Genomic DNA, 12,764 nt, shown 5'->3' with positions numbered 1-12,764 from the left:
AAAATCAATTGAGTCGTGAACTGCAATTAAACTCTCACACCCTTTGAATGAAAGTTTCTCCAAATTTGGAAGATTAAACATATCAGGTATCTGTGTTAAAAATTTACAATAGTCAAAAGAGCAATGATACTTTAACACCCTTTGCTCCAAATTACACCCCTTTAATTGACAAAAATACCCTTTCACATCTCATAACCTTTGTAATGTGGAAGATGTAATTTGGAGCAATGCTGCAAAAAGTGGGTGTCAAATAATATTTTTCCTAGTCAAAATTCAACACAATTAGATTCTCGAACCTCTGCAAAGAAAATAAAGAGAGAGAGAAAAAAATTAAGAATTGAATGAATAAATGTTTTTATCAGTTTACAATATGAGAAAAATACTCTTTACACTTGCCTTCAACTAGCCATGGAACCCAAATGACACAAAGTTGTTGTCAGTTAACTTGCAAATGACGAGCTTATTTGGAAGAAAATTTAATGGTAAACAATTTGAAGGGTATCCATTGGGACTTTTGGAAAATTTACCATTTCTAATGATATTATTAATATTATTCTCAAGGATCATTTTCTATTTCTTCATTTAGTTAGTTTTTCTTTTGGATTCCTTTTTTATTTGTAGTTTTTCAAAACTACCGTTTTTTTTTCTTTTGGTTTTATTATTTTATGAAATAAATTAATTCCTTTTGCATTCTTATGCATTTGTGAACCCATTACAATATCAAGTCTCTTCTCATTGCAAGCCTCCTTCTTAATATTTTATTTTTTCTTTATTTGTTTTCTTTTTCTTCTTTTTGTTCTCTTTTCTATTTCTAGTTTTTCAAAACCACTATTATTCTCTCTTTTTTCATATTCAGTCTTTTGGTTTTACTATTTTAGAAAATAAATTAACTCCATTTTCAGTCTTTTTTTCTATTTTCTTAATCTATATTTTGGTTCTTATTTCATTGTTTTGTGTTATACTCAACTTTATTTTTTTTTCTGATTTTTTAATTTCGTATTTAATTTTTTATTTTGTATTTAGTTTCTGATTTTTTTTTAAATTAATTATTTTCTGAGATCTAAAAAAGAAATTATTAGACCCCATTTTCATTTTTCTAGCCTTGCAAAAATGTAAATAGGAATAAAATATTTTTGTATAGGATTAGTAATTTCTTTTGTAAAAAGTATAAGCATAAGTGAACTACATTTGGGCCTAATTAAGATTTCACTTGTGAAAACCTTAATTTGCAAGTGGACATTCAACCTAATTAATCATTACTTTTCATAGATTTTAATCATAGACTTTAGAATAATTAAAACCTCATAAAAATTCTCTAAACCTATTTATGAAATTGAATTTGAAAATGAGATTAAATGTTAATACTCCTTATGAATACAGTTTAAGTTAATCTCTAACATTACATTAATTGTAAAATTTTGTTTGATACGACTGGAGAATTCATCAATAAAAGGATGATAAATATACATTTGCTATCATGAATCATTTGGTTCCTCATATCCAATACTGCTTTTATCATTGAGTTTATAGATCCATCTATATAAGATTCAAATAGAATTTTCCTTAAGAAAGTGTTTTCGGTCAGTAGACGGTCTATTCTCTAACTAGTATTTTTCACTTTAAAACGTTTTCCAAGAATTTCAATTTTCAAATAACTTTCGTTTTAATTTTTCAAATTATATGCTTTAGGTGTCAAGTCTTTGTTTTAGATTATTTTCTCTTCATGCCGTTTTTCATTTCTGTTTAAGCTTAAGGTTTTCCTCCATAAAATCATTTGATGTTTCAAACTTGGTTTTCAAAAGCTAAAGCTCTTAGACACATTTTTTAAAACCTTTTAAAGACATTTAAAAACATTAATCATTTTGGAAGTATTAGAAATAACTTCATAATATGCTTGAGTAATAGAATAAATATCATTATAGTTTACCTCATCTTTAAAGTCATAAAAATATTGATCATTAAAGTTACCTTTGGCACCTTGGATGATGTGGTTCTTTTCTACTTCTAAGCATCTTGTTGAAGAACTTCTTCATACACTTTCAAGATTCAAGTTCTTTTAAGAAAATCTTGTCAAGATTCTTAGGTGCACGCAAAGTTGTTTCTTGATATCCCATTGAGCAGGAAGAGTTTGCATAATTTTATTAATGAGATTGTAGTTTTCAATGTTCCTCCCAATATATATGAGTTCGTTGATGATTATTTGAAATTTGCAAAATATGGTTTTTAAGGTGATTTATTACAGCGTAGCTTTGTTTCTTGTGGTATTGCAGTACTAGTTGTTTTGAGAAAAATAATTGGAGTACACAGACAGAATGGTTAGTATAAGCACTAGGTTTAGTAGTGTATTTATTTCAAAGAACAGCAATACTTCATTCATAAAATAAAAACATTAGAAAATACAAAATATAGAGCAATATGAGATCCTTTGCAATTATTTAACTTTGTACACTAATAGTATAAAAAAAGTTAAAAAAAACGGTCAATAAATTAAAAACTATAGTTAATATAGATTTGAAGGTATTACAAAAATCAACTAGTTTACCATACATATCAATTTATCATTGAATAACAGTTTGAAAATCATTCAAGTAATTACTACTCGTAACTTAATTAATGTAAACCATTGGTTCTTCATAACCAAAGGGAATCCTAATTTAGGCTAGAATTTTGTACTACCTTGACATTGCTATCAAGCTTTCCCGCAAGAGCCAAAAGTAATGTAGTTTTCCCGATCCAGGAGGTCCTAACAGCAACGTGATCCTACAAAGAACACATAATGCTAAGCTTCATTTTCATTACAATGAAAACATATATGAAACTGAAATTTGCCATAATTTTTTTTATTATAAAACATTTCTCATCAAAATAGTATATGCTTCATTCATTATTATACTAGTGAAAAAGTAATTGATTCAATTCACTAGCCCACTACAAATATTTGCTAAATTTAAGTACTTAGTTTTATCATTTCTACACAAAGGAGGTGAAGCTAGATTAGTCCATATAATTCCATGAAGAAAATACATTCGTAATGTAACATAACAGAAAAAAAATTACCTTTTAGGCTTGATAACACCACTGATGTTATTCATGATGGTCAAGGAGTGTCGCTGAGGTCGATTTATCCCTATGTCAGCTATCATACTCAAGATGCCAACATCAGCAATATGAATCAGTTTGCACTGTAAGTCTTTTCACTAATCACTAACAATCATGGATAAAACAAACAAGAAGAAAAAAAGTGCATCCACATGTATTCTTCGTGTGATCGTGCCAAGCACTGAGGTTAATCCATATGTATTGGTTATCCACATGTGCATACCTTTGTATACAATAGCTCTTAGTTTTCATTTGTTTTCTTCATCATTACCATGGCTTGTTTCCTACCAAGTTCAGACGTAGGTACCAATTTGACTCTTAGCAGAGAAGAGTTCTTTAAATTCCACAACATTGATCCTCTTCTGGGTGGTGGAGCTAGGTCGTGACACAAGCTAGTCCACACATGTGATGTCCTTCTTCATGTGGTTAGAAAAACAGTGCAAGGATATGTGTATGGTGAAGAAGTTGCTCCAATTGACTGACCCCATGATCAATAGCCTTGCAGATGAAGCCATGATGGTTTTAAACTGCATTGAGAGTCCACAATTCCCTTATGATGATGCTGTGAATGATGAAAGTTTGTCTTTGATCAAAAATATATTGCACCAATCCACATCCTTCAAATACTTCTATCACAACCGTGTGATTATCATTGGAGCAATGACCAAGTTGCTTGACAGTGTTTGTATGAGAGTCTTCACACACATAGTGAAAGAAGTGCAATATATTAAGGTTGTTAGGGAACAGAAGTTAGAATATGATATTTATGGATCTAATCCTTATGTTAGATAAGGGGTTTATCATAATACTCCAGTGTTTGGTGCTACTATTGTATTCCATTCCCGATCTGATGACACGTTGAACCGATCATGATGGACAACTGAGGACCACAACACAGCTTTTGGGATTCTTCCTTTGACTTTACGAATTAATAAAGAACCGACAATAGTTCGTGCCAATTCTTCTCAGCTTGAATGACTAATTCATCCCATTACAACCGAGAGAGTGTTGGTAATAAAGAGAATTCTAAAGGTTTATCCGCTGAAGAAAGGGTCTGATGGTCTCTTTGAGTCTTCATTAAGGATCTGAGTGTCTTAGTTTGAGTAAGTCAGAACTTTCCAATATTGTTGTTGAGCTTGCCGCTAGGACTTTGCTGGTATGCAAGAGACTTGGTGATGACGCTACTAAGATTCTACATCCCGCCGAAGTTGAACGTTTAAAGAAAGAACTGCCAGATTCTGCTCAGACTATCAAAACAACTCTTAACACCACTTTATCCGAAAAGATGAAGAAATAGTGACATGCACTCTCGGTGTGGTCCACCGAAGGAAACCCTAAACATTTATCTCGACATTTTACTAAAATTTTCAAAGAAAATTTCAAATTATAATGACACCATTTTTTTTTAATGAAACACGAGATGGATTTCACTTGGAAAGCATTTTGAACCCAAAGGTAAAGTACACGATACACTCACGAATTCACCTGGAATGAAACCTATACTGATAGGTTTGAAGAACAAGATACATTGTCAGGATGGATTTCACATGGAGTGAAACTTCCTACACCAAGAGGTTGAAATACGAAATACACTCTCGGGAGGGACTTCACCTGGAGTGGCCAGCTTAAGAAAAACGCATTAGAAGCCCAAAACTATGTTGATCATTAATGAATATAAAAACAACTGGAAATACAAGTGAATCAGTTAGCATGCCCCTTTACGACTCACTCATCCGAAACCGAGCTGAGTCGATGTCTAGAAAAAAAAACGTTGTGTACAAATAGTGGAAATAAGTATATGATCATATCTTTAGAAGAAGAAATTGGGAACAATAGTGGAAATAAGCATATGATCATATCTTCGTCTTCAGAAGAAGACATTGGGAACAATAGTGGAAATAAGCATATGATCATATCTTCAGAAGAAGACATTGAGAACAATAGTGGAAATAAGCATATGATCATATCTTCAGAAGAAGACATTGAGAAAATTAGTGGAAATGAACATGTTCAGCAAAAGACATTAGTATTTAAGATAGATGAAGGTGAGATGAGTTAGTAACCATTCTAGTGATCCTTTTGTAAAGTTTGGTAAAAAAATGTCATTTTCTACAACAAATGATCCAAAAGAGATTGTGTATCAAAATTCTCACCGCCTCTAGGTGAACAAAATTTGTCTGAGGCTTGATATTGGTTGTATAATATCAACCGTGTGAACTCGACACAACTTATGATTTATGTACAGGAAAAACACTAACGAAGAAGATATCGTTAATACTGTGTATCGTTGGGATACTCGGCCATACCAAGAGATCTTTATAAATAGATTTCAAGCATGGCCACAAGGGAAAACCCTCTATTACATTTATTATGACTTACTTAACTTTATTAATAATGGAGTTGCTCCTTTATATTCAAATATGACTTTATCTAGAACACACACGTCTTTGTGAGCACCACTATCTGCGAGAGTTGGGAACCAAAGCCTCACAGTGAAGTTCCCATACCAGGATCTTTTATCCAACTTTATCGTTATGAAATTTATGTCCCTGATGGTATTTTGGGTCAAAAAACTTTTGGAAATCGTTATAAATATCTGTTTCAAGCTAAAGTTTCCTTTGTTGGAGGAATAGCACCTGAGTACATTAGATCTTGTATCATAACCATAGTCACACGTGTCGTATCATATAAGGTCAAAATAAATAGACAATCAATTGATTAAGAACAAATATTTTTAATCAATGTCACATCTTAAAGATCTAATTCCACTTAATATCCCGACCTACAAGTACAAATATTGTTCACTTGATTTGGGCTCGGACTTGATTTGTAGACACTTGTCGAACTTGGAAAATTTTGATGTTGGGAAAAATTTTCATAATGGCGAACTTATCCCAATTGAAGAAATTTCTTATAATGATACGCCGGAAGAAGTTGGTCATGGGGATGTTGAGGTTGAAAATTGATAAACATCTCAACAATTTTAACTTAAAACATTGTTCTTTAGGCTTTCAACTTAAAAACTTTTTAAAACGTACCTAAAATATTGTTCTTTCGGCTTTACAAGTTTTCATCATGAATTGATCTTTTCTGAGATAACCCATATTGCTTAATAAATAGTTGTTTGGAAAACTGAACCTTTCAACTTTCCTTGTAGTTGACCTTTCAATTTGTGGTGAAAATGCAAGAAAAATTGAGACAATTTTGAAAAATCATCATTCATACTCATGATTTGTGAAATTTAAAAAAAAATGTATATGCAAGAACAAGATTGTCATTGATATTCTAAACTCTTGTGTTTTTTCTCAACTCAGTTTCAATTTCTGGGTAATTCCTAGGGAAATTTAGCAATTTTGGATGATCTTATTCGGTAAAGGATCTCATAATCTCAAAAAATTATTTGATGAGTCATTTCGTATATTTATTTTCTATTGCATTATACCAAAAGAATTAATAAGTAAATATTTTTATTCAATACTTACATTTGGATAATAGTTATAGTTACATATTATTATCGTTGTAGTTACATATTCCATTTTCACCATTTTTTTTAGTTTACTTTGATTTGATTACACTATTATTTATTTAAATTATACAACTAAGAACTGATTATGTTTTGTCTATACCGAATAGCGGAAAGGATTAAAATGCCAAAAGGAAGACGAGACAACAGTAAGACTAAAAATAAAAATTAAACAGTAAAATACTCTAGAAAACCCCATTACATAGGCCCAAACATGGGTAGTCTGTTTCTACACACCCATCGTAGATCTATTAGGTACAAAGAGGAAAAGACCAATTAGATCTTATGATTGGTGTCCCGTGTATGTACACACCCATCCGAGAGTTCTAAATAACCAAGCCCAAGTCCAACAAGTGTGTACAAATTAAGTTCGAGCCCAAATCAAGTGAACAGATTCTAATATAATCCATGCGTTGTTTTATACCGTAATATTTGAACTAGTAGATCGGGATATTAAGTGGAATTGAATCTTTAAATGTGATATTGGTTCAAAATATTTGTTCTTAATCAATTGATTTTGTCTCTTTATTTTGACCTTATATGATAAGACACGTGTGACTATAACTATGATACAAGATCTAATGTACTTAGGTGTTATTCCTCCAACAAATGAAAACGATTCTCAAAAGTTTTTTTGAACAAAATACCACCAAGGACATAAATTTCATAACGCTAAAGTTGGACATAAAGCTTTGGTTCCCAAAGCTAGTAGATAGTGTTGCTCACAAATACGTGTGTTCTAGATGAAGACATATTTGAATCCAGAGGGGCACCATTATTAACAAAGTTAAGTAGTAAATGTAATCGGGATTCTCCTTGCGACCATGTTTGATATCCATTTATAAAGATCTTCTGGTATGGCCGAGTATCCCAACACACAAAATTAGCGATATCTTCTTCGTTAATGTTTTTCATGTACATAAGTTGTGTCGAGTTCACACGGTTGATATTATACAACCAATATCGAGCCTCAGAAAAATTTTGTTCACCTAGAAAAAAGTGAGAATTTTGATACACAGCTTTTGATTGAATCATTTGTTGTAGGGAATGACATTTTATTACCAAACTTTACAAAATGATCACTAGAATGATTATCAGCTGATCTCACCTTCATCTACCTTAAATACTAATGCTGATTTTCACTATTGTTTAGAATGTCTTCTGCTGAACATGTTCATATTCACTATTGTTTAGAATGTCTTCCGCAAACAATATTATCTAGGAAGAGAACAATTTATTGACTAAACTTGTCAATCATTTCCTTCAAGAGCTGAAACTTCATATTTATATAATTATATTTTCATACCGTAGATATTCAAAAACGAAAAGAATTTTAAAAAAAATTATGATCATTATAATTTGAAATTTTCTTTAAAATTTTTAATAAAAAACCAAGATAAATGTTTAGGGTTTCCTTTAGTGGATCAAAAGGAGAGTGCATGTCACTATTCCTTCATCTTTTCGGATAAAGTGGTGTTAGCATTAAGAGTTGTTTCGATAGTTTGAGCAGAATCTACCAGTTCCTTATTTAAATCTTTATTGATTCACAAGTCAAAGGTAGAATTCCAAAAGCTGTGTTGTGGTCCTCAGTTGTCTACCATGATTAGTTCAACGTATCATCAAATCGGGAATGAGATACAATAGAAGCACCAGGCATAGGAGTATTATGATAAACCCCTTATCTAACATAAGGATTAGCTCCATAAATATTTCCATATTCCAACTTGTGTTCTCTCACAAGTTTAATATATTGCACTTCTTTCACTATGTCTGTAAAGGATCTCACACAAACACTGTCAAGAAACTTGGTCACTACTCCAATGATAACCATAAAAGTATTTGAAGAATGTGGATTGGTGCAATATGTTTCTGATCAAAGGCAAGCTCTCATCATTGCATCTCGAGCACATTTTAACATTCAACTAATCCTCAATGGTTTCAAATGTTTTTAACAAAATAACATTGCATCTCGAGGTTATTGCTGTTTTTGATACTTGTATATGAATTTTTAAGTAATATACTTATGTCCATTTCATGTATAGTGTACTGTGCATTATTTGATTATACCGCATTTACATATAAATATAATCACAAATATCAACACAAACTACAAGCTAAAAATATGGAAATCAAATGCCAAAGTAAAACAAGAAACAAAACAAGCCCAAGAAGCATGTCGCCTAATCAAGATGAATAAAGCAACATGCAGAATGATATTTTCTCTCTGAAGCTATTAATTCTAAAAAAGTAATCTTACCTCCAGCATGACCCATATGACGGTCAGGGGGAGCAGTCAAACCAGCAATAAATGCAACAATAGGCTTCTCATTGCCGCTTTCCTGTTCAGTCATTCATAAAATCAATTTAAAAACTCATGAAAATATCCCTTTAGATAAGACAGAAAAAAGATAACAATGAGCATGTTTTACTGCTTTCTCTATAAAATTAGATATTTAACATAAATATCACCAAGTAACTACTAATAAGTAATAACCATTTAACATTTTGTCACCCAAAATAGGAGATTCACATCTACCAAGATAAGAATTTGAGCTTTTAATGAGCACATCTGATTTTTTTCTTTACATAGAAATGGCACATGGAATCAATGTATACCCTCTAATGATCTCTTAGCCCAGTTAGGTACAGCTTTAGCCATAGACAGTTAAAGATATTTAATATACTCCATCATTTCGACTTACACTGGCAACACCATATGATCAAGTAAATAATTTTATAATAACATTCCATCTGGTTGAATTGAGTGAGGGATGGGTCCCTTCCCAACAAGACAAACTTATTTTGATTTATAGGATACTGATACATTAAAAATAACATTTGAATAACTTAATAATATAGTTTCACAGTTTTAGGAATAAGTTTATCTCATGCTCATTTCAATCATCAATTTAAGAGTCAAAATTGAAATATGATGTTTTTTAGATTCTGTTGAACAAAAAGATACAAAATAATAAAACCCAAAATATAGAACCTATCCTTTTTTGAAAAGTTACTGTCAAGAATCACCATAGAACACATTTAATAAAACCCAGCTACTATGTTAGATAATGTTTGCCACATCCAATGCATTAACCTGACATAAGCCTTTTTTGTACCATCAGGCCTGATCAATCATAAAAAATAACAATCTTTCATATGTACAACCTTTCATGTTTGTGTATAACAATCTTAAAAAATAAGCCTCAATATGAATTCTGTTTTTTTAGAATATCATAGACACAAGCATTTTGATGATCAATATGGTTTACTTTGGAATTCTATGTTCTTTGAAGTATACGAAGCATAAAAATAAATCAAGTATTCTTCCAAAAAAATGTTCCAACCTCGTCTTTTTACAATATAATTGTCTATCTAATCATATATTATTATGCATGTATCGTACAAACTCCTTTTCAGTGTAAATTTTGCACTAAATTGCTCTTATGCAGGGAAAATTAATATAAGAGGGGTAGTTTCTACTTGTTTTTCTAGATTTAATAAGCCCATTCCAACAAAATATCTTAAAAAGTGGCTGGTAGGAAATAAAACCCTGTCTCTAGAAAACTATATTCATTTTGTATAAGAATAAAATATGTTGATTAAGAACAATCCACCACATCATAAGTTTCAACAATCATCAACAACAAACATGCATAAGTCAATACGAGAATAATTTAGAATGTAAATATAATTCGAGCCCAGACCTAACATACAAATTTGTTTTACTTAGGGTTCACAAAGCACGTGGCATTAGAATTAAAACAATAATTAATCACAACCAGTCCCAGTTCTCTATAATATTTTAACATCAAAACTAATCAAGAGTTTTCACACACAACAGGTTCCCTTCTCGGTTGATAAATTTTTAGTTGTTTAGTGTTTTAGGTTTTCGTACGAGCACAAAAAAAGAACGAGAGGTTAAGCGTAACGAATAACGCACGAGCTAGTTTGAGACAATTGCAAAAGGTAAAGAGAGGGAAAAGGTTGTACCCATGTGTTGGAATCAACATTGAAGACACGAACGAAGCTGATGAGGGACCCATGTGACCGGCCACACAGAATCGTGGTGCGCGTTCTCCACCGATTTGAACCCTAAACCCAACTTCATTTCTACTCTCTGCTCTATTCTTTATTATGCTTATACTTTCCTCTTTTCTCACTTCACTTATGTTCTGGACTTTGGTCGACTCTCATGGCCTTTTATTGTAGCTCATGGGCCATGTTATACAAAATGAAGGCTGCTTCTTCTCTCACCTCCATACCTTCTTCTCTCACTCTCCTCTGTAATATTCTGGATTATATAATTCGGAAGTCATTTTTCAAATTTTAATTAGCTTTCGGATTATATAATCCGAAAGTCTTTTTTAACATGCATGATTACTTTACGGATTACATAATCCGGAAGTCTTTTTTAACTTCCGGATTATGTAATCTGGAAGTCTTTTTTCAAATGCGTTTCCAGATTACCGGAAGTTATTCTATAGGGGTGGCACAAGTAGGATAAAAATGTATTTTCATGTTGTGTATGGAGGTACCAAAAGAAGATATGGAGATGCAGGAAGAAACAGTCCAAAATGAAACCAGTCTTCTCTTTCATCAAACAACAACTCAATTAAAGAGCTTTAATTCATATAAATATTCCTTAAATCTTAAGAGAACTACTTAACAAATATTGTCTAAAATGTTATTTAAAACATCCACATTTTAAAAATCGTTCTTTAAAATGTTATATAAAATATTTTAAAAATGTTGTCTTAAATATTATATAAAATACTAACACTTTTAATAATGTTACCTACTCGCAATATAATATCTATGTTCGCATTTTATAAAATGTTGCTTAAAATAATTAGGCAACATTTTTTTCTAAATATTTTGAGCCAAACATAAATAAACCTTACTAAGTAGCAAACAATAAAAAATCGTTGCATATACCTTCTTTAGACAACATTTGTTTACCTGTTGACATGTCAGCGTTGTATAAAGTGAAAAATGATGTAGTGAGCACCAACTTACCTAGGGTATGAGTGAGATATTTTCATATATTAACAATGATTTGTTTTGATTCTCATAAACCCAACTTGTGTCCAGATTGAGTTTTAATAATGTATATATCTTCATGATTTTAGGCCTTTTCAAGTTTTTATATTTTTATAGGTTGCTTTTCTAGTTTCTAAATTATTTATGCTAATAATAACAAAATTATAATTATATTAAATTTTTAATACACATCTTAAATATGTTAAGATTTGGAGGGTTTATATTTATCTAGAATCATATTAAAAACTTTTGTGTTTGAAGACTTACTCTCACAGTTTCAGGGTTAAACTTAATCTGACGCATCCATTACACTATTTGCGCTCTTCTCATTGTAAGCTCCTTCTTAATATTTTCTATTTCTTCATTTATTTACTTTTTCTTTTGGATTCCTTTTCTTCATTTATTTCCTGTTTTTTTTTCTTTTGGTTTTATTATTTTATGAAATAAATTAATTCCTTTTGCATTCTTATGCATTTGTGAACCATTACAATATCATATATCTTTTCTCATTGCAAGCCTCCCTCTCACTATTTTCTTTATTCTTCATTTTTTTTCTTTTTCTTCTTTTTGTTCCCTTTTCTATTTCTGGTTTTTCAAAACCACTATTATTCTTCTTCTTTTTTCATATTCAGTTTTTTGGTTTTACTCTTTTAGGAAATAAATTAATTCCATTTTCAGTCTTCTTATGTATTTTCTTAATCTGAAATTTTGTTCTTATTTCATTGTTATGTGTTATACTCAACTTTATTTCTGTTTATGATTTTTTAATTTCGTAATTAGTTTCTGATTTTTTAAAATTTAATTATTTTCTGAGATCTAAAAAAAAAATTATTAGACCCCATTTTCATTTTTTTAGCCTCATAAAAATGTAAATAGGAATAAAATATTTTAGTATAGGATTAGTATTTTTTTTTTTAAAGTATAAGCATAAGTGAATTACATTTGGGTGACTTGCAGTTGAGAACCTTAATTTGCAAGTGAACATTCAATCTAATTAATCATTGCTTTTCATAGATTTTAATCATACACTTTAGAATAATTAAAACCTCATTAAAAAAATCTCTAAACCTATTTCTGAAATTGAATTTGAAAATGAGATTAA

At 30.7% G+C, this 12,764-nt stretch overlaps 1 long non-coding RNA gene across 3 annotated transcripts; it reads right to left on the bottom strand.

Annotated features, from left to right (window-relative positions):
* Window positions 1–2,483: 2,483 nt before the first annotated feature.
* On the bottom strand, window positions 2,484–10,787 carry LOC137837849 (uncharacterized). 3 transcript variants are annotated; one of them, XR_016520445.1, is made up of 4 exons: window positions 10,613–10,787; window positions 8,880–8,961; window positions 3,058–3,136; window positions 2,484–2,760 (listed from the first exon to the last, which is right to left on the bottom strand). It is a non-coding gene; the product is annotated as an uncharacterized LOC137837849 (long non-coding RNA). The 3 variants fall into 3 exon arrangements; XR_016520443.1 differs by having other exon boundaries at window positions 3,058–3,182; window positions 10,613–10,786; XR_016520444.1 differs by lacking the exons at window positions 8,880–8,961; window positions 10,613–10,787 and adding an exon at window positions 3,323–3,387 and having other exon boundaries at window positions 3,058–3,182.
* Window positions 10,788–12,764: the final 1,977 nt, after the last annotated feature.

This window comes from Phaseolus vulgaris, chromosome 4 (assembly GCF_051622355.1).
Source record: "Phaseolus vulgaris cultivar YP4 chromosome 4, ASM5162235v1, whole genome shotgun sequence".
Taxonomy (NCBI): domain Eukaryota; kingdom Viridiplantae; phylum Streptophyta; class Magnoliopsida; order Fabales; family Fabaceae; genus Phaseolus; species Phaseolus vulgaris.
Note: the sequence above shows the minus strand (reverse complement) of the source record. Positions and strands in the feature narration are given on the sequence as shown.